At 44.5% G+C, this 23,450-nt stretch overlaps 2 pseudogenes across 1 annotated transcript; both read left to right on the top strand.

The window, feature by feature from the left end:
- Window positions 1–4,028: 4,028 nt before the first annotated feature.
- Window positions 4,029–4,570, top strand: LOC100606632 (annotated as a pseudogene). Its single transcript, XR_123162.4, has one exon. The product of XR_123162.4 is annotated as a 60S ribosomal protein L23a pseudogene (transcript).
- A 12,689-nt stretch (window positions 4,571–17,259) lies between these two features.
- Window positions 17,260–21,434, top strand: LOC100605636 (annotated as a pseudogene).
- The last annotated feature ends 2,016 nt before the right edge of the window (window positions 21,435–23,450 follow it).

The raw sequence follows: 23,450 nt of genomic DNA on the forward strand, positions 1-23,450 counted from the left end.
TTTTAAGTTAGACGAGAAATCTAAAAAAGTACACTCATAGAAGCAGAGTGTAAAATGGTGTTTGTTAGTGCCTGAGGGTAGAAATATGAGGAGATGTTCAAAGAGTACAAATTTTTAGCTATAAGTTAAGTCTGAGAAATCTAATGTAAATTAGCATTAGATTAGCCAAATAGTATTGTGTTTATAGTTAGTAATACTGTAATGTATGCTTACAATTTGCTACTACAGTAGATCCTAAGTGTTCTTACTACAAAAAAAACTGAGGTAGTAGATATGCTCATCAACTTGACTGTATTTTGTTTCACAATGTATATGCATATCAAATCATTACATTGTATACATTAAATATATAGTTATACAATTTTTATTTATCAGAAAAATCCATGTCACACACAGATGTACAGTAAGTACTCACTTAATGTTCAAAATAGGTTCTTGAAAAGTGCATCTTTAAATAAAACAGTGTTGCTATATGCCATTCAGACACAACCCTTGTTTCTATCAATTCAAGTATAGTAATTCTGCCTCTGTGTTTAAGCAATTCTCCTGCCTCAGCCTCCCAAGTAGCTGGGATTACAGGTGCGTGCCACCACACCCGGCTAATTTTTTGTATCTTTAGTACAGATGGGGTTTCATCATGTTGGCCACGCTGGTCTCAAACTCCTGACATCATGATCTGCCCACCTTGGTCTCCCAAAGTTCTGGGATTACAGGCGTGAGCCACCGTGCCCAGCCAAAATTAGTTTTCTTAAACAGTATGTTGCTTCACTTACAGTTTCCATGAAACTATCAACAATGTTAAGTGAGAATTTACAATATACATATAACTTATATGGGTGGTGTATGTGTGAGACCCACATTTTTATTTAGATATAGATAGATCTCAATGACAGAATCCCAGTAGGCTTCTTTTATTGTTTTTTTGAGACGGAGTTTCACTCTGTTGCCCAGGCTGGAGTGCAATGGTGCCATCTCGGCTCACTGCAACCTTGGCCTCCCGGGTTCAGCAATTCTCCCACCTCAGCCTCCCGAGTAGCTGGGATTACAGGCGCCTGCATCACGCCCGACTAATTTTTGTAATTTTAGTAGAGATGGGGTTTCGCCATGTTGGCCAGGGTGGTCTTGAACTCCTGACCTCAGGTGATCCGCCCACTTCAGCCTCCCAAAGTGCTGGTATTACATGCGTGAGCCACCGCACCCAGCCCCCAGTAGGCTTCTTACTAAAAGTATAAGGTAATAGTTATTAAGAAATAATAATATACACTTAGCAGTCTTCTAAGCTAGTTAATGACAGTGCATTTAAGAAATCTTGAAGGTGAGTAGACACTTTAATCAAGTGGTGTCCAATCCTATGAATGTAAGAACATTTGGCTTATCTGTTGCAGTAGATACCATAAAAACTATGAACTTTTTTTAAAGCTCATCAGGTATCATTAGTGTTAGTGTACTTTATGTGTGGCCCAAGATAATTCTGCTTCCAATGTGGCCCAGGGAAGCCAAAAGGTTGGAAAACCATGCTTTAAACTATACTATAAATTGAAAATTTACACATATAGAGTTTAAATTACAAATCTCAGTTTATACTAAAACGATAACATTTTGAAGTACAATCAACAATACCTTTTTCATATTTAGGAAAATGCTTATCATTCTTATAAAATTGCTAAAAAAGAATTTTTGTAGAATTACATTTGCAATAGGATTAAAAATCACTAAGCAGAAAAGGTGCAACATCTGTCCCTAGTGTTCCTGGGATTTCTGAACCAAATTCCAATATGTCCACTACTTGCCTTACATATTTAGGCATGATACAAAATCAATATTTGAAAAAAATACATTAACATAGAGCTCCTCAATAACACAAATATTCCCATGTCTCCAAAAGCAATGGAACAGCAGTCAGATCATGCAGCCCCTCATAAGTGATAAAGTGGACATGGCTCTCCCTGTAAACTTGAAGAGAGATGTCTAAAGAAAAAAGAGGGCTGGGTGTAGTGGCTCATGCCTATAATCCCAGCAGTTTGGGAGGCCGAGGCAGGTGGATCACCTAAAGTCAGGAGTTCGAGACCAGCCTGGCCAACATGGCAAAACCCTGTCTCTACTAAAAATACAAAAATTAGCTACGTGTATTGGCAGATGCCTGTAATCCCAGTCACCCAGGAGGCTGAGGCAGGAGAATTGCTGGAACCTGGGAGGCACAGGCTGCAGTGAGCCAAGATCACACCACTGTACTCCAGTCTGGGTGACAGAGTAAGACTCCATCTCAAAAAAAAAGAAAAAGGAGAATTCTTAGAAGATTTAACAGCATGGGGCTGAAGATGCCCCTATTTGTGAACATGAGAAAAAATGCAGCCTTTTCAGAAATTATTTGCATTGAAGAAGAGCTTTCCAAACTACATTTTAAGGCCTGACTTCCTTCTTCACTTTTGGTCCCCTTGCCTGTGTCCTCTCCTTCATTCACTCTCACCTAGCTGGGGCTTTTGCTACTGTCTCATGTGTCTTCCTATTAAACGGCTCTTTTCTTTGCTCCAAACAGGTGATCAGGTCTGAGTTAAAGTGAGCAACACCTGTTTTATTAAAAAAAAAAAAAAAAAAAGTAACATGACTATTGCTGAGGATTCTCCAGCAATAATTTCCAGAAGAAAAGAGAAATTATGGAAGATTCTAAAAAATTAATCCAAAAATTGTTTCCTGATAGGCTCTTTAGAATATTTAAGTGTTTTAAATCTGTGGGTTCTAAGTTCCACTACCCAGTACTACTGAATCAAAAAAAAAATTGGATTTTAAGATGTGGAAAACAATATTTTACAACACTGAATTTATAAAATTACCACTAATCTAGAGTGAAGGACAAAAATTACCTCAATAAAAGAGAAGGTTTAGGTAAAGGTGAAACATCTTCAAGATTTTTTTTACACCAGCAAACTCCCAATTTTTTCATGAAGAAAAAAACTGAAATTAATTAGCGCAAAGCAGAAGCTCCCAAGAAACATTCTACAAAGGAAAAAAATAAAACTCTGCGGGAATATTAGGAATTACACATGAGGCCGGGCGCAGTGGCTCACGCTTGTAATCCCAGCACTTTGGGAGGCCGAGGCGGGCGGATCACGAGGTCAGGAGGTCGAGACCACGGTGAAACCCTATCTCTACTAAAAATACAAAATAAATTAGCCGGGTGCAGTGGCGAGCGCCTGTAGTCCCAGCTACTCGGAGAGGCTGAGGCAGGAGAATGGCGTGAACCCGGGAGGCGGAGCTTGCAGTGAGCCAAGATTGCTCCACTGCACTCCAGCCTGGGCGACAGAGCGAGACTCCGTCTCAAAAAAAAAAAAAAAAAAAAAAAAAAACAAATTCTGCTGGGCACAGGGTCCAGACATTTCCACTCTTCTGGGGAGAATTCTATGGCCACATCCCTGAATGTTAAGAGTTCCTGAAAACACGTATTTATCAAGTAATAGAGTTCTTTTTTTTGAGATGGAGTCTTGCTCTGTCACCCAGGGGGGAGTGCAGTGGTGCCATCTCAGCTCACTGCAAGCTCTGCCTCTCAGGTTGATGCCATTCTCCTGCCTCTGCCTCCTGAGTAGCTGGGACTACAGGCGCCTGTCACCATGCCTGGCTAATTTTTTTTTGTATTTTTAGTAGAGACAGAGTTTCACCTTGTGAGCCAGGATGGTCTTGATCTCCTGACCTCGTGATCCGCCTGCCTCAGCCTCCCAAAGTGCTGGGATTACAGGCGTGAGCCACCGCACCTGGCCAGTGACAGAGTTCTTAATTTGACTACAGGAGAAATGAGTTAAGGGAGCTAGTTCTGACTGTAATTATCTGATAAAATAACTTTCAACACAGTCATGTTCTCTAAAGTATTCTATAACTCTTAGGAAAAATGATGGCATGGGAGCAATTACTGTTGCTGTAATGGAAGTATGGGCTACACTGATCTGCCCTTATGAAAACCAAGCAGAGTACACCCTGTGACCTCCTGGAACAAAAGGTGAACTCACCTGTCATTAAGTATCTGGAAGCCGCCTTTTCACAAGATGGCGCCGAAAGCGAAGAAGGAAGCTCCTGCCCCTCCTAAAGCCGAAGCCAAAGCGAAGGCTTTAAAGGCCAAGAAGGCAGTGTTGAAAGGTGTCCACAGCCACAAAAAAAAAGAAGATCCACACGTCACCCACCTTCCGGCGGCCCAAGACACTGAGACTCCGGAGACAGCCTAAATATCCTTGGAAGAGCGCTCCCAGGAGAAACAAGCTTGACCACTATGCTATCATCAAGTTTCCGCTGACCACTGAGTCTGCCATGAAGAAGATAGAAGACAACAGCACACTTGTGTTCATTGTGGATGTTAAAGCCAACAAGCACCAGATTAAACAGGCTGTGAAGAAGCTCTATGACATTGATGTGGCCAAGGTCAACACCCTGATTCGGCCTGATGGAGAGAAGAAGGCATATGTTTGACTGGCTCCTGATTACGATGCTTTGGATGTTGCCAACAAAATTGGGATCATCTAAACTGAGTCCAGCTGCCTAATTCTAAATATATATATATATATATCTTTTCACCATAAAAAAAAAATATCTGGAAGCCCTCATGCTTGACCCTGCCCTCACTGTAGAATCATGTTTTAATTTAAAAAACAGGGATGTTTCCACCCAGAACAATAGACAGTCACTTTTTCCCTCCCCACAGATCCTGTTTCTCTTCAAACAGTCCATGTGATACTATTAGAAGACTCAGCTGAGAGTCACTTAGCTAAGCACTGGCTTTCAAGCTCCAATGTGCGTATAAATTATTTGCTATTCTAGACCTCACTGTAAGTGACAAAATTCTGCAGGTTTGAAAAGGGTCCATGAATTATATAGCTTCTTATAGCAAGTCTCCTGTTAATGCTGATATTCTTCCTCCTAGATCCATTACAGTACCACTCAGCTAGAGAAAGCAGGCACAGCACACAGGGTCCCTTATCCCAACACAAATTCTTTTCATCTGAAGACCACCGATTGTCATCCTGAAACATGGCATTCTCTGCAGGCCCTTCAAAGGTTACAGAGGCTGGGGATGGTGGCAATGTCTGAGTAAGTCTGCATTTGAAAAACGTGCACATGCATTAATGTGATCTTTATGGAACATGTACTATGTGCAGGAGTATGTCACAGAGCACTCTGCTGGGAAGCTTACATTATGTGTGTTAATTCTCATAACATCCTGGGAGGTGGGTACTAAGTGTCCCGTAATTCCTAGGATTTAAATACAAGACCCAGCATTTCTATTTCTTCTTCTGTTTCCCTGTCATTGATTATTTTTAAAAAATGTATAGAATAATAGTTCAATATAAATAGATGGGAGAGAAACAGAATGGAAGTGTTAAGTGCAATTCAGAGGAATTTATTTTTATTTTTTTTTTTTTTTGAGACGGAGTCTTGCTCTGTGCCCCAGGCTGGAGTGCAGTGGCGCGATCTCCGCTCACTGCAAGCTTAGCCTCCCGGGTTCACGCCATTCTCCTGCCTCAGCCTCTCTGAGTAGCTGGGACTACAGGTGCCCGCCAACACGCCCGGCTAATTTTTTTTGTATTTTTAGTAGAGACGGGGTTTCACCGTGTTAGCCAGGATGGTCTCGATCTCCTGACCTCGTGATCCGCCCGTCTCGGCCTCCCAAAGTGCTGGGATTACAGGCTTGAGCCACCGCGCCCGGCCTAGGAATTTATTTTTGTATTTGTATTTACTTAGAGAATTGTAAAAAAACAAAACAAAACACTAAAACTGTAGGGATGGAAAACGGATTGCTGGGTGTCTCTCGAACACACTGGTTTTAATTTTATAAAAAAGAATTTAAAGCACAAAAGTATATTGCTTTTCCCTTTTATCTGCTTTTGTGTTTCAGGAAATTGGGAGCACCATCTCTGGAGAGGCAGTAGGAGTAGCCACCCCAAACTCTGATCTCTAAGCAGGTCTGTGAGAGATTTCAGTGTGGATTAGACCTGGACAAGATTCAGCAGAGGGTGGATCTGGGCAGGGTTGGGACAGAAAGTGGGCCCTAGGCTTCTGCTCTCTAGGCCACTAAGTATTTTCAGTTTTGTTTTTTCTAAGCCTACCCAAGAGAGATTTTATTCCCAGAGTTTGTGTAATTTTAATCTATTTTAGATACTTCCCTGTCTATATTACAACATACAATAAGAAGGAATTTAACCAAAACTCATGTTTTTCTAGACCAATTATATTAGAAGCTAAATACTTATTCTTAGCAAGCTAAAAACAATACAAATAATAATAACTTCTCTTCTGTCCAGAATAGCCCTTCAGGTGGAGGCATCAAAACTCACAAAACAATAAAAGGGAAGTAACCCAAATGAAGCTTAAGCTGCCCATGCAGTTTCCGTCTTTCTACTGAACACATGATGCTGAATTCAACCATTTATTCATGTGCTTTGGACTGCAAGTTCCTTGATGGTAGGGATCATGACTGCTTCCTCTCTTTTTCTAATGACCATATGAAACAGAAGCAATTAGCTTATTGATCAATTTGAGTCTCCAGAACCAGAAAACTGGAACAACTCTTATCTGATTATGAACCAATGAGATTCTGTGAGGGGATGAACAAACCCTTGATAAGTCATTTCTCTTTCTCTGAAATGGAACCAGAATAAGACTTTGTTGTCAGACTGACCCCAGTCTGCACAGGACATCCTCAAATGTCTCAAATACTCACTGATGCTGGTGAGAGTGTCCTCAGTGACCCTGGGCTGAAGCCCCCATAGTGATCCAGGCAAGAGAGACCGAGACTGACTTTGTGGAGTGCAAACAGAAAACAGAACTGCCCTGGTAGAGCTGCAGATCCTGGATCCAGGTGTCATATGCACTGTCCCTGATCAGCTAACTCTGAGACAAGAAGAAAGATGAAAGTACTCCAGTACCCCAGTATACAGAATGGCATACTTGTGATTATGGTTGTGATTATGGCTCTGGATATTTTGTGGCCCTGACCTCCCACTGGTAAGGTGCTTGTTATACACTTACCGATTCTGCCACAAGATTCTGTTCACACCAGAAGCCTCTCACACAGGTGACAAGACCTGGAAAACTCAAGGGGCTCCACTCTGAAAGTGGGGTTTAAGAAGACTATGTTGACCTCTCATGATGCAGAAAATGCCTTCTGTGAGTTTTCTTTATGTCTTCAACCCAAAATCTGGCCCTGTCTTGTGACTCCTAGGCAGAAGCCAGCTTTTATGTGCAGATTCTAAGTGGGATCAATGTGCCTCTGCATTCTTGGGGATTACAGCAAACACAGTAAAACCAGAGAGAGCCTCTCATGGAGGCTCCTTCAACACATTCTGAAGAATATTGACCTAAAAGGAAAAACCTGGGGTAAACATAAGTAGAGAGTTTATTTGGGCCAAAGCTTGAAGATTGCAACCTTGGAATGTAAAGCTGCCCTGAATATACACTCCAATTAGAAGCAGTTACAAGTGTATTTTTAAAGGCAAAAAAGAAGGCAGAGAGGGGACTGATACAAAGTTGTTAGACATTCCTATTGATTTATAGAATTAAAATTGGTTAGTGGCTGGCTATATATTGTTAAGCTATAGAGTGTGGGTTATAGTATCCATTGTGGTATTATTAGGTTACTTTATAGCCACTGATGGCAATAGCAAGGAATTTCAAAGAACAAATTGTTCAAAGAGGGGAACAGTAGGACTGTGGTCTCATTTTAACAAGTCTCTGGGTCTGATAATTAAAAGAACTTGTATTTCTCAGAAAAAAGTGCCGTTTTTCTCTCAAATCCCAGGACATAAATTCAGAATTTGGAACTGCACATTTAGGTCCTGGAGGGCTGGTGAGCTATGGACATTTGTGGGAATTTGGGCAAGGGGAGAAGGGACAGAATTGAAGTTATCAGGTTTAATCAATGCACATGTGTGATCCTGGTTGGGTGTATGGGCCCCATGATGTCTGAACCAGTGTCAGATCTGAAGATGCCAGGAGCATGGATGGAAATGGAGTAACTGATGGCTGTCCTGAAAAGTTATTTTTGTAGAAATCTAGTCTAACTACTCTAGAAGTGACTGTAGGTCCCAAATAGAGAGAGCTTTTTGTTTGCAGATTTGTGGAGCACTTTGCTGCACTTTGCCACAAAATTGTGGATTGTGGCTGGAATCCTTAGAAGGAAGGTTTTCTCTAAAGGGAAGCCTGGTGGGCACCTTGTGTATACCATCTGGTAATTCTGGACAGTGTTTGGAAAATATAACTAAAAGCAAAATCATCTCCAATTCTAAAATAGTCTCCACAATAATAGGAGAGCAAGATAATGATTTGTTATTTAATCAAACCAAAATATGATGTACATCACAGGCAATCTACTAATAGCTTGCAAATACAGAAAGAACGTTACCATTAGTACTCGAGTACAAGACATGACAGCACCATTTGTCATACACAGTTTATAATAACATCAACTAGTAATTTGGGAGGTCATCTGGGTTTTCTAATTGGTAACATTAAAAACAAATAAACAAACAAAAAACACTTCCCATATCTTCATGATAGGACATAGTTTTGAAATGTGGAGCCAGGTACCTGCTGAAGGCAGCCCCCTACTCACCTACAGAAACTGTGGCACAGGGTGTATATTCTTGCTATTCGCATTTCATAACAATAGTTCCCAGGTCCTAAAGACAGTTTTGAGTCAAAAAAGACAAATGACCTAGTTAACTGACAAAAATGACTTACATATTTTTCAAAGAAGCAGAGAAAATGTTTAAATATAAAAGTTTTCAAACTAAATGCTTTAAGAAAAGAGAGAAGAGCAAAAATTCTTCCCTCATTCTAAAGAGAAAGGATTAAGCCTCTTCTGATTTGTATTTGGTCCTACAACAGGCAGGTCTAAAGGCATGGTCTTGAACTCACTAACGTCTGAATTCTTGTAGCACATGAGGGATGCACTTGAGCAAACTGTGTGTACAGGAAAGAGGATTTGTGGGGAAGAAAAGCGCCTAAGAGAGAAAGGAGCTATCAAGAGCCTTGGGTGGGGGCAGGGCAGGATTGATGAAAGGACTGGTTTGTGCTACAGGTACAGGCCCAGGCAAGGCTACGCACTGACTGATTCCTGAGTCCATAAAGGCAGAGGAGATTAGGATCAGGTGGTCCAGAAGCCTGGGTGGGTGAAGAAAACAGATTCCCGCTACAGATCTGGGGTTGAGATGAGCCTGGAGTCTTCTGGGCACTGTGTGTATTCTTAGGAGAAAACTGTAGGAGCAAAGCTGCCATGGGCACAATTCCTGAGGGTAGAACCCTGTCCTAGGATGGGTGTGGCCATGCGAATGCCCAGTGGGCGTGCTCAGGAGTGGGTTAGCATTGGGTGGGGGCCGGCAGCAGGGTGCAGGGAAGGGGTTTCTCAGAACTCCTTTCCTCCAAGTTCTCAGTCCCCTCTCTCCCCAGGAGGAGACCTGGAGGAACAGAACAGTGCGCAGCAGGACAGTGCATGTGCAGAACCCGGCCAGGTCTCCCGCGGACACCGGCGACTCCCCCCAGCCCAGGCTCAGCCATGTCTTTCTTTTGACAAAAAAACTTGCGGAGTTTCCTCAACACCAGTCAATGTTCCAACCCCAAGGCGGTGTCCAGCAACTCACTAACGACACCACCCAGAGTCAGCGCAGACCCACAAGCTCAGCGCTCTTCTCGCAGTCGCCCCCTGCAGACGCCAGTACCTGCCTCTGGACACTCGTCTTCATTTCTGAACACTGCCTACAAACCAGGGGCGCTCACACCCTCCTCAAGTTCAATAATGTGGCTGAACTACTCACAGAACTCAGCGAAGCGCTGTGCGCACCCACACTAGCGTATTCTAAAAGATGCCACTCAGGAACAGCCACGCAGAGGAGGCGCACAGGGCAAGGGGACTGGTGGGCAAGTTGGAGCGGGCGGGTGATTTGCTTCCTCACACACCTCACAAAAGCCTTTCCTTCAAGACCCGCTGGCAGACCCCAAACCACGAGCCATGGCCGGCGCTGTCCCATTAATGAGTCCCCGTCTGCTCACATGAACTCTATGTTTTGATGGGGCCTCGATCTCATTCCGAACAGGGTCAAGTAGGGGCGGGACCCCCCGGACCACAGCTCCTCCCACGCCGGCATCGCGCAGGGGGCGCCGGCGTCTTCCAGATGAGCTCCTCCTCGCCCCACAGCCCGGGGAAGGTGCGGGGCTGCGGGCACAAAGCTGCACAAGGAGGGCTGCAGGCTGGGCCAGAGCCGCCTTGCGGGGACCCCGACAGGAGGGCGGGTCCCTCACCGGAGGGGACTGAGGACCGAGGGCTGAGCGGCGGCAGCGGGGACTCCCTTGGCAGACTCGGTCCCACCGCCGCCATTTCCCGCCGGTTCCGATGAGCCTCCCCAGTCGCCTCCGGACGCCCTGCCGGGCACACTCACCATTTCCCGGCTTCAGGGATGTCATAGAGTCTTAGCTACGAATCATCCAATAACCGCAGGTCACAGAGCGAGGGAGGCTGAGGCTGTGGCCGAATCACTGAGGCCTCCCTGAGGGGTGGAAGCAGGGCGGTGAGGCCCTAACCGAACTCAGGCAGAAGCCAGACGCAAAAGCCGCGCCAGATCCCGGATGCCGCCGCCTCCTTTGCCTGATTGGGCAGTTCTCAGTCCGGCGCCCTCATTGGATACAACTACTAGCTCTACGCCCTCAAGCTTTGAGTGACAGAATTCGAGTGACAGAAATTCGACCATACACTTACTGAGGCAAGAGTGACAGACTCGTGTCTCCAGGTACTTTCAGGCTGGGCTTTCTTTCTGTGCTATGCCTGGCTCTGTTCGGGGTTCATTTTTAACCTTCTGTTGTATAAGGTTACATCCATTTATAAATTGTGCACGCACGCACACGCACACAGAGACACACTTGTTCACAAACGGAAACTATAATTACAATTATTTAAAAATTTTAGATTTCATAACCTTTCTGGCCTCTGGTCTTTTGAGTAGGAAACCTGAGATTTGAAGAGAGAAGCAAGTCTCTAAAAAATAAAATGTTAGCTATTTGTGAATTTACAATTTATTAGCCATATCCAAACTAATAAAAATAAACAAGTGAAATTGTTTATAATTGTAACCTACTCTATCCAAAATATTGTTTTAATACATAATCAATATGTAATTAGAAATAAAGTATATTTCTGGTCTAATTCTTCTAAACTCACTGTGCATTTTTTGTTTGCAGCACATATTACTTCAAATTAGCCACATTCCACGTACCCAGTAGCTACATATGGCAGGTGGCCGCCACATTGAGTGCAGCCATGAGGGCTCTAACCTCAGGGAATTGAGGGCCTGGACACCTCTTTTCTGCTGGAAGTGAGGGAACAGCCTCTCTACCAACTTTTCTTCTCAGGCTCAAGGGTGGGTGGGATAGTGCCCCTAGAGAGAGCAGGGGCTGCAAGCTGAGAGTGTCCACGTGAATATCACGGTCTCCCAGTTGCTGATTGGTGCCAGTGTGGTGGTCTCCTCAGTTCAGCCAGGTTCAGGCTGTCATCCCATGACCTGGAAAAATGAGGCACATGGACACCAGAGAGTGAGAAAGCAGAGTAGGATTTATTAAGCAAAAAGGAAACCTCTCAGCAGCAAAAGGGGACCTGAAAGCAGGTTGCCAGAAATGGGGCTGAGTTCTGGGTCTTTTATGTGGCAAGAACGAGGAAGTCTTCTGTGGGTTCTACCCAAATGGGACAGGTCAATTTCCTCACCAAGGGTGTTGCATCTGCGCATGCCTGGGGTTGGCCACAGTGACTCCATTTTGGTTATTACCCATGAGTGCCTAAGGGAAAATTACAGGGGAGAAGCTAAAACCACAATGCTAATATCATGTTAATGACTTTACAATGAGCTGGGTGAAGACAAGGAAAATTTAGGTTTATTTATTTTGCCTATGCCTAAGCTGGGATAGTCCCATCTGAGCAACATCCTGGCATAAGAGGAAGTTCTTAACCACATTTCTTCCTACTAGCTACAGGGGCGGGGCAGGTGCAGTCCCCCAGGTGCTTTTGCTCTCCCCAGAGCCTCCCTCCCTGTTCTCCTAACCAGCCTCTGACTGCTTTCTCTCTCAGGGGTTGAGCTGGTTGGAAATTTAGGCTGGGCTCAGCTGGGCCATTCTTCTGGGCTCAGTTTGGCTCCTTCAGGTGTGAGTGGTCAGCTGCTGGTGAATTAGGTGGTTCTGCTTCTGGGCGTGAGCTGTCTGTAAACTGGCACACTTTGGCTTTTCTCAGCATGCTATTTTATCCTCCAGAAAGTTAAAATGGGCTTGTTTTCATGGACATGGAAAAATTCTGAAAAAGATAACAGAAGCACTTAAGACGTTTTGAGCCTAGGCCCCAAACTGGGACACTGTCATATGCACAGCTTTGGCCTGTGCAAATAAAGCAAGAAAGATTCAAGGTTTGGGAAACAGAATCTGTCTGTTGATGGGAATCACTATAAAAGCCATTTCCAAGAACGTGAATACAATAAGAAAAATTTTTTAAATTTCTGTTTTTGCAATCAATTTTGTTTTGTCTTTTCTTGCAGGTAAGGCTTATAAAACTGTCCCACATCTACTAAGCAGCTGGCTTGGACTCAGGATCAACGTTGTCTCTGAAGCCTATGCACCTCCATAGACCACACTACTCAGCCAGGTTTCCTGGTCCTTGAAGGGGCTAAAGAGTGACATTTCTGAAATAGAAGCAAGATTTTTTTTTTGAGAATCTCATTCCATCCATCCAGTACTCTTCACCATTGGAAATAATTCACTCTAGGGAATGTTTCTGAAGTCTCTTGGGAAAACTGGAAACGATTTGAGGAAATGGCTAAGCATTGAGTTTAGGAAATTAAGGCCCAACATTACTTTTTAAATTTCTTATCATAGGATAAATACGAAAACACCTATAATGCACTCCACATATCTGCAAACCCTTTGTATCCTTATTCTGTATTGGTAGGATACTTGTGATTTTTAATATAGACCAAATCAACTTACTGTGCCTGAAACAAATTTTGCTCTGAAGGCAAGCGACATAGAGATAGAGCTGCTGATATATTTCCCTGTTGCAATTTAGCTAACCAGCAGAGTATGTTTTGAAGGGCCAAGATGTTTTCTAAGACCCCCATCTAGGAGCAGCTATACGGCAAATGCCTAGAACACACATAGAAATCACACACAACCAATGCATTCGACCCTGAATCAATGCTTCTCACCCTTGTGTGCACATTAGAATAACCTGCTGTGAATGTGGGTGGTGGTGTTTAATGTTCCCAAACCCAAGTTGCAAGGGAATAATTAAGCCAGAATCTCTAGAGTGAGACCCAGGCAGCAGTGTGATTTAAAGCTTTCCAGGTGATTACAATATGCAACCATACTCCCAAATATCTGCTGTAAACCAACATCTTTTGGAGAACCAGTTGAAAATGTTTCTCATTAATGTAAAAAGTGTTTGCTATTGAGTTGTGGCCTTTCAGTCTTACCTGTATTACCCACATTCTTTCCTTTGCAAAACTGACCTCTGCTACTTGTTTTGTTCCTGATTCAAACCAGTTCCACACACACTGAGTGCACACTATGTGCAGCCCACAGTGCTCGGTGAATATTGTTGTGGAGGAAGGATTTTGCTGTAAGAAATTTACATTCCCCAAAACTAAAACCATGCTACTTACTCAATTGAAATAAAAAATGAAAGGCTGAGGGGGACGCCCAAGGATCAGACCATGAATAAATACCTTGGAATATTAATATCCATCTCATGATGACTGAGTGTAAATGCCCCACTTTCAAACAAAATGATACCAAGCATTGCTATTATTCTGAAATATTAAGATTAAATAATTAATATTTAAAATTTTATTGATGTATAACATGCATACAGAAATATATGCACAATAAAATATTAATGTAATGCTCAATAGTTGTAACAAAGCTAATACATTTGTGTAACTATAGAACTACCCATTTTTGCCCACAAACCACTACCTTTTTTCCTCCTCCCCAAACCTAACCATGATCTTAAAAGCTAATGTTATAGTTTTTCTTTTTATACAAGTGTTTTATTAGAGAATATTTTAACTTATACACAATAACCAAAATAGTATAATGTGGGGAAAAGAAAGATCAGACTGTTACTGTGTCTATGTAGAAAGAAGTAGACATAAGAGACTCCATTTTGTTCTGTACTAAGAAAAATTCTTCTGCCTTGAGATGCTGTTAATCTGTAACCCTACCCCCAACCCTGTGCTTGAAGAAACATGTGCTGTGTCGACTCAAGGTTTAATGGATTGAGGGCTATGCAGGATGTGCTTTGTTAAACAAATGCTTGAAGGCAGCATGCTTGTTAAAAGTCATCACCACTCCCTAATCTCAAGTACCCAGGGACACAAAACACTGCAGAAGGCCACAGGAACCTCTGCCTAGGAAAGCCAGGTATTGTCCAAGGTTTCTCCCCAGGTGATACCTGAGATATGGCCTCGTGGGAAGGCAAAGACCTGACCATCCGCCAGCCCAACACCCGTAAAGGGTCTGTGCTGAGGAGGATTAGTAAAAGAGGAAGACCTCTTTGCAGTTGAGATAAGAGGAAGGCATCGGTCTCCCGCTTGTCCCTAAGCAATGGAATGTCTCACTGTAAAACCCAATTGTATATTCCATCTACTGAGATAGGAGAAAAACGCCTTAGGGCTGCAGGTGAGACAAGCTGGCGGCAATACTGCTCTTTAATGCACCGAGATGTTTGTGTATGTGCATGTCAAAGCACAGCACCTTTTTCTTAACCTTGTTTATGACACAGACATTTGTTCGCATGTTTTCATGCTCTCTCCCCACTATTACCCTATTGTCCTGCCACATCCCCCTCTCCAAGAAGGTAGAGATAATGATCAATAAATACTGAGGGAACTCAAATACTGAGGGAACTCAGAGACTGGTGCCAGCGTGGGTCCTCCAAATGCTGAGCGCCAGTCCCCTGGGCCCACTTTTCTTTCTCTATACTTTGTCTCTGTGTCTCTTTTCTCAGTCTCTCATCCCACCTGACAAGAAACACCCACAAGTGTGGAGGGGCAGGCCACCCCTTCAGTATAAGATGATGCTCAGCCTCAACATCTACTAATTATGCCCTATTTCTGTTTAATTTCTACTTCAACTCATTCCCTATCCCCTCTTTTTGTTTTTAGTTATTTTTTGTGAGATAAGATGTATATGCATTGAAACATAGTCTTTACTGTACCTTTTTAACAATCAACATATCTATATATTCTTTTCCCTTTCATTTATAGAATTACTGGCAGTTAAAATTATCAATGTTCATGTGAATCACCTGAAAATATTATTTGAAATCCAGATTTTGATACAATATATCTGGGTTTCGCCTGAAAAACCCAGTTTTCTGTCTAGACCAAGGGGCGTGGGTTGAAGCAGGGCCAGAAGAGTGTGCTAGCAACATCACCCTGCCCATGCCTGACCCCACCCTCACCCACCTGTGACTCACCTCTGGGGCCAGAGGCAGGGAGGGGAGGGTCATTTTGGCAAATGAGGGGTCTGTGCCATGCAAAGATTCTTGCCCCTTTAGAAATGACTGATGGTGAAAGCATCATGGCCTCCAGCATTTTCATGCACATCTCCCCTGAGCCCACATGGCCACCAAGAGGGCTGCTGATGGCCTCTGGTCCCCCAACAAATTGCCCCACCTCCAGATGGACCAGAGCAAAGTCAAGGGAAAGTCTCTATGGTCCTTGTTTCTGCTTAGCTACTTCTGAGCTCTGTAGCCTTGCACAGGCCTTTGCCTCTCTCTGAGCCTAAGTTTTCCACCATACGATGGGGAGATTTACACAAACCACACACACAATGAAGGTGAAAAGAGAGAACGGGCAAAATGACCTCACCTGCTAGGGAGTCAGTGCTCACATAACTCTCATGCTCTGTGGTGGAATATTTCTTCAGAGACAAAGAGCTTGAGGATCCAGGACCTGGGCCTGCCACTGACCTGCTCTGTGACTCTGAGACAGTGGCTTCCCCTCTCTGAGCTCAAATCCCCGCTGGACAGGCTGCTCTAACCTTCTGCGTCCTTGGGCTGGGAAGGGAGTTAGTCCTCCTCAGTTTGTAGGGGAGCCCTTGACCATGGTTGAGTGAAATCTGGCCCCACTGTCCTGCCTCATTGGAGCAGTGGGAAAAGGTGAACAGAAAACCCAGACCTCAGCTGATCTGAGAACAGGCTCTCCTTGAATTTGTGAGACACCTTCAGGAATTTGTCACCAGTTAACCAGCCTGTGACTCTGTCCACAAGCTGCCCCTTCTGCATGGATGCTGCTGTCCACTGCCACTCTACTAAGACACCTCTGATGCCCTCCCATGGAAGGATTCTTACACACATGCACACTCACACTCACACACACACAAAGTCACACACACACAGTCTCACACACACATACAGTCTCTCACAGTCTCACAGACACACTCACACACACATGCAGTCACACACACAGCCACACATGTACACAGTCTCCCACACCACCCACACAGTCACACACATGCACTCATGCAAAGTCACTCACAGTCACTCACACATGAATACACACACACTCATACCCCCGCAGTCACACACACACACAGTCATACACACAGTCACTGACACATACAGAGTCAAAAACACACACAGTCACACACACACATACATACAGTTACACAGTCACACACAGGATCACACACATAGTCACACACAGTCACACATACAGTCACATGCATAGTCACACACAGTCATACACTCACACACAGAGTCACACACAGAGTCACACACACACACACACATACACACATGCACGGCCCATACTTCCTCCAGGCTCGCAAATTGCCCCTCCATAAATCCTCCCTTCGGGGCTGCAGCCCGCATGCCAACATCAGTCCATCCTCACAGAGCTGAGTTGGGCGTGCAGCCCTCCCTGATGTGGGAAAAGCAGGTTTAGGGGAGTCAGTCGTGCATCCTCAGCGCCCTGCAGGCCTCGCACCGGCTGGGGCGGTGACCCTGGGTGGGGAGCGCTTTGGTGCGGGTCACCGTTGCTGAGGATGCCCTCCTTGCCAGGAAGTGGGGTCCTGGGGGTCCTGGTCGCTGACCGCTGTAAACAATAGGTTGGTGGTGTCCATGCAGCAGGCAGCAAATACTCAGGAAGTGAGCGTCCCGTCTTTGGCCTCAGCTTTGTGTCTGTAGAATGGGGGTGAGGGGACTCAGGACTTGGAGCGCTGTCAGGTGGGGCAAGGTAGGATGAGAGTATGTCTCCTTCCCCAAGCCCACCCGGAGCTGTGCGGGGCGGGACGGCCCCAGGACCCTTGGTTCTGAGCAGCTCCTGGTGGCCCGCCACCCCCACCCTGGCTGCGTTGCACAGCCCCAGTCCTCACTGGCCCCACCGCACAGTCGCTTTGAGGTTGGCCAGGGTCTGCCCTGCGATGGCGATGCTGCAGCCGCTGGAGCCGGGGCCACCAGGGGTCTTGGCAGGACCTGGCAGTGGCAGCGAGGATTTGGATTCCGGAAAGGTGAGAGGGGCATGCCCCGAGCCTGAGCCCCACCCGGACCGGCCGCTGTCAGCCAAGCCAGGGCCGGGGCAGACACCGTGGGCGTCGAGGGCAAAGGTGGGACCGCACCCCTGGGTGACCCCCTGAGCCGCAGAGCCCCGCGGGTGTCGCTGGGTCTGGCCCCGCAGGCAGCTGGGGTCGCGGGTGGGCCAGAGCCCAGGATGCACCCAGGAGTCTGACCTCATGGCACTGCATGGGCTAGGGAATGGGGCTTGGGACAGTGCCAGGGCCACCCTGATGTAGCACCCTTGGCAGACCCCATGGGCCGCCTGTGGAGAGGCTGGATAGGTGCATTAAATGATCAGAAAAGTCACTGCCCAGCTCTGTTGATGAGCAGAACGCTTTCAGAGAAGTTTATGCTCACACAGTGCTTGGACAGCATTTGCATAGTTTGACACTTACTTGTCTGCTTGGGCAGATGCTCATATGCTTACACAGAATGGATATTGTGATGGTGGAAGGTCAGTTGATGCTACAAGTAAAAATTACAGATTCATGAGTTACTTTTAACAAGCAGAGGTGAAGGATCTCCTTCTGCAAGTTGGCCAGTGCTTGAGGTATATTCATTCGATGTCTTTGATTCACATGGACATGAAACCGGTAATATTTCCATGTCTCAAACCTCAATCCCCAGTGTAGCCTCTGAGGAAGGGGATGAAGATGACTGGGGGTATTTGTCCATTTTCAGGCTCCTGATAAAGACATACCCGAGGCTGGGTAATGTATAAAGAAAAAGAGGTTTAATGGACTCACAGTTCCACATGGCTGGGGAGGCCTCACAACCATGGCAGAAGACAAAAGGCACATCTTACATGGCAGCAGACAAGAGAGAATAAGGGAACCTAGTGAAAGGGGTTTCCCCTTATAAAACCATCAGATCTCTCAGGAGGACTTATTCACTAACAAAGTATTGGGGAAACTGCTCCCATGATTCAATTAACTCCCCCAGGTCCCTCTCACAACACATGAGAATTATAGGAACTACAGTTCAAGATGAGATTTGGGTGGGGAAACAGCCAAATCATATCATTCCACCTCTGGCCCCTCCCAAATCTCACGTCCTCACATTTCAAAACCAATCATGCCTTCCCAACAGTCCCCTAAAGTCTTAACTCGTTTCAGTATTAACTCAAAAGACCACAGTCCAGGCTGGGTGTGGTGGCTCATGCCTGTAATCCCAGCACCTTGGGAGGCCAAGGCAGGCAGATCACTTGAGGTTGGGAGTTTGAGACCAGCGTGACCAACATGGAAAAACCCCATCTCTACTAAAAATACAAAATTAGCCAGGCATGGTGGCACATGCCTTAATCCCAGCTACTCGGGAGGCTGAGGCAGGAGACTCGCTTGAACCCAGGAGGCGGAGGTTGTGGTGAGCCGAGATCATGCCATTGCACTCCAGCCTGGGCAACAAGAGTTAAATTCAGTCTCAAAAAAACAAGAAACAAAAACAAAAACAAAAGCAAAAAACACACAGTCTAAAGTCTCATCCGAGACAAGGTAAGTCCCTTCTGTGTATGAGCCTGTAAAATCAAAAGCAAGTTAGTTACTTCCTAGGCACAGGTGGGATACAGGCATTGGGTAAATACAGCTGTTCCAAATGAGAGAAACTGGCCCCAAAATAGGGGCTACAGGCCCCATGCAAGTCCAAAATCCAGTGGGTCAAATATTAAAGCTCCAAAATAGTCTCCTTTGATTCCACGTCTTACATCCAGGTTATTCTGATGCAAGATGTAGGTTCCCATGGTCTTGGGCAGCTCCACCCCTGTGGCTTTGCAGGGTACAGCCTCCCTCCTGGCTATGTTCTCATGCTGGCATTGTCTGCAGCTTTTCCAGGTGCATGGTGCAAGCTGTTGGTGGATCTACCATTCTGGGTTCTGGAGGACAATAGCCCTCTTCTCACAGCTCCACTAGGTGCTGCCCCAGTAGGGATTCTGTGTATGGGCTCTGACCCTACATTTCCCTTCCACACTGCCCTAGCAGAGTTTCTCCATGAGGGCCTCACCCCTGCAGCAAACTTCTCCCTGGACATTTAGGAGTTTCCATACATCTTCTGAAATCTAGACGGAGGTTCCCAAACCTCAATTCTTGACTTCTGTGCAGCTGCAGGATCAACACCATGTGGAAGCTGCCAAGGCTTGGAGCTTGCACCCTCTGAAGCCACAACCCAAGCTGTAACTTGGCCCCTTTTAGCCACAGCCATAGTTGCTGGGACACAAGGCACCAAGTCCTTAGGATGCACAAAGCAGGAGGGCTCTGGGCCTGGCCCACTGAACCATTTTGTCCCCCTAGGCCTTCTGGCCTGTGATGGGAGGGGCTGCCATGAAGACCTCTGACATGTTCTGGAGACATTTTCCCCATTGTCTTGGTGATTAACATTTGGCTACTCATACAAATTTCTGCAGCTGGTTTGAATTTGTCCTCAGAAAATGGGTTTTTCTTTTGTATCACATTGTCAGGCTGCAAATTTTTTGAACTTTTATGTTTGCTTGTCTTTTTTTTTTTTTTTAACTAAATGCTTTTAACAGCACCCAAGTCACCTTTTGAATGCTTGGTGCTTAGAAATTTCTTCCACCAGGTACCGTAAATCATCTCCCTCAAGTTCAAACTTCCACAAATCTCTAGGACAGGGCCAAAAAGCCACCAGTCTCTTTGCTAAAACATAACAAGAGTCACCTTTACTCCAGTTCTTAACAAGTTCCTAATCTCTGTCCAAGACCATCTCAGTCTGGATTTCATTGTTCATATCATCATCAGCATTTTGCTCAAGGCCATTCTACTAGTCTCTAGGAAGTTCCAAACTTTCCTACATTTTCCTGTCTTCTTCTGAGCCCTCCAAACTGTTCCAACCTCTGCCTGTTACCCAGTTCCAAAGTTGCTTCCACATTTTTGGGTATCTTTATGGGAGCACTCAACTCTACCTGTACCAATTTAGTGTATTAGTCCATTTTTACACTGCTGGTAAAGAGATACCCAAGACAGGGTAATGCATAAAGAAAAGGAGGTTTAATGGACTCACATTCCACATCACTGGGGAGGCCTCTCAATCATGTCAGAAGGCAAAAGGCACATCTTACGTGGTGGCAGATAAGAGAATGAGAGAACCAAGTGAAATAGATTTCCCCTTATAAAACCATCAGAATTACTGAGACTTATTCACTGCCAGGAGAACAATATTGGGGAAACTGCCCCCATGATTCCATTATCTCCCACCAGGTTCCTCTCACGACATATGGGAATTATGGGAGCTATAATTCAAGATGAGATTTGGGTGGAGACACAGCCAAAGCATGTCACTGAGCATCCAACAAAGTTATACTTAAAATAGGTAATCTTTGGCATGTAACAAGGGTCTCTAGTCCACAGATTGAACAGGATGATAGTCCTTTTTTTGGTAAATGAAGTTTTACAGAAGAACTATATCATCTACTAAAAGCAGATATCTTGTACTTGCCATCACAGTGGTATGTGCTGCTGGTGCTGAATCTCTTCCCAGGAATGGAGACAAGTGGCATGGAATCAGATAGAATAGATTACCTCAGATACCACACAGGCTTTTCCAAGAATTTACAGAGTTGCTCAAATTTATGATTCATCCAGATCCAGAGAGAAGACCTTCAGCAATTGCCCTGATAAAGCATTCAATGTTGCTGCCTGCTTCTAGAGAGAGAACAGTTATGTATAGAACTGAACGTTGAGAAGTCCGAAAATACACTTTTACCTAAATAAATCATGAAAACACAGATAGCGAAAGCTGCAGTTGAGGAAGAAGCACTCTCCACTGATCAGAGGCCACTAGGTCCACCACCCAGAGGAACACAACATCTTGACTTATTAGAAGGAAAATGAAGTGCTCTATCAGCCTTCCAGTATACTAAGCTACTCATTTCCTACCTAACCACCCCACCAAAATAACACTGTGACAAAAGCAAGCTAGGTTGAAATCACTGCTAGAATTCAATTTGCAATTACTCTCTCTATTGGTGTCAGTAGTTTTACTGATTAGGACTTTTATTTTTGAATTACAATTGAAAGCAGTATTTTGACCATAGCTTTTTCAGGCTTTTGTGTACTTACTAATCTGTCTTCTGTAAAATGTCAGTCACTAGTGGAGGTTACAGCAGCCTTTCCAAAATTAACCGCTGTGGTGGTGTGTTGCTCTCAGTGTGCTGTTGCACTTTAATGAAGATATGTTTTCCTGTAGTGACCTGGGGAAAGGATTCCAGTGCTTGATGACAAACATATTCTTCTCTCAACAAGGCAATGCTAAAACCACTCATTACTACTCAGCCTTTAATGTATCTGTGCGTCAAATTTATATTTCTTTTTTTAATGTTAATTATACTTGTATATCCAATTGAGAGCACTTTTTAGGCATTGCATGGGACATGGGATGATAGTTCTGTGGAAGTATTGCCTGTGAATTTGCTATTTAGTTTTGTCTTTGCTGTAAACTTGCAGCATTAAATAATCACTGTTGTTAATAGCCTTTCCTTTTGAAACAATTATGTGAAATGTACAGCTGCTCTTGATGAAAACAACTATTGGCCTTTTATCCTTTGAACTTTAAACCTGGTGCATTAAAAAAAATGCACCTTCCCCTCATCTTTGGAATTTTGTATTAATGCCAAATAATATTTACTGAGTGTGGTAATTTTTTCTGGTATTATACTTGTCTGACTCTAAAAAAAAAAAAAAAAATACCAGCCAGGCATGGTGACTCATGCCTGTAATCCCAGCATTTTGGAGGCCGAGGTGGGTGGATCATGAGGTCAGGAGTTCAAGACCAGCCTGGCCAACATGGTGAAACCCTGTCTCTACTAAAAATACAAAAATTAGCTGGGCATAGTGGCACATGCCTGTAATCTCAGCTACTTGGGAGGCTGAGGCACAAAAATTGCCTGAATCAGGACCCAGGAGGCAGAGGTTGCAGTGAGCCAAGATTGCACCACTGTACTCCAGCCTGGGCTACAGAGCAAGACTGTGTCTCAAAAACAAACAAACACACCTCCTCCTTCCTCCCCAGTTTTGTATCCGATTGTACTGTTAGTCTGATGTTCAATGTTTTGCCAGGTTTTTCTGTAGTGTTTCTGTATATAAACTGATCTTGGTAATCCTCTACACAGCTGTTTGAAATGCTAGAATTACTTCTGGCATTCTAAGTTTTTCACAAAATACATTGTATCTGTGATTAGCTATTTGACTAGTAATACTGGCAAGCAGATTTTGCAAAAAGAAATATAATTTGTCCATTGTTTTCTCACTAATTTTGATCTAAAATATGTTTGCTCTTGTCTTTGACTTGTGTTTTATTAATATTGACTGGCATGTTAAAGATCACTCTGAGCTTAATTGTCTAGAAAAAGAAAAACAAAACAAAACAAAACAGGTCTGTAGGTAGGACAACCAGGCAGAAGGCTTGGTGTGAGCACAGGTGTGGGGTTAGGGGAACAAGCACCACTGCGGGGGGGGGGGCAGGAGGCAGGAGGTGATGACCAAGAAGAGGAAAATCCCCAAACCCAGCAAGTCACTGAGCCAAATGAAAGCCTTTTATCCTGCATCAGCCACTTAACCCCATCAACACTCCAAGTGAACATTCTCTTTTAGAGATACTGATAGTTCTTATTTGCCTGTAATCCTGTAAAGGAATCTTATTTCTCTCATCAGCTTGTCCCCAGGACTAAAATCCTAAATTAGAATACTATTCTTAGGAAGGCATCTTTCTGGATGGATTAGGCTGCAAGGAAGTTGAGTTAGTTGCTATCAGTCATTCACATGCTGCACAGACATTAATTTATCAGAGCCATGGTGGGGAATGGGAGGAGCTCATTAAAAGCAGGCCTGGATGGTGCACAGAATGTGAAGGGTACAGGGAAACACAGAAGGGCTAGGCC

The sequence above is a fragment of the Nomascus leucogenys genome, chromosome 20 (assembly GCF_006542625.1).
Source record: "Nomascus leucogenys isolate Asia chromosome 20, Asia_NLE_v1, whole genome shotgun sequence".
Taxonomy (NCBI): domain Eukaryota; kingdom Metazoa; phylum Chordata; class Mammalia; order Primates; family Hylobatidae; genus Nomascus; species Nomascus leucogenys.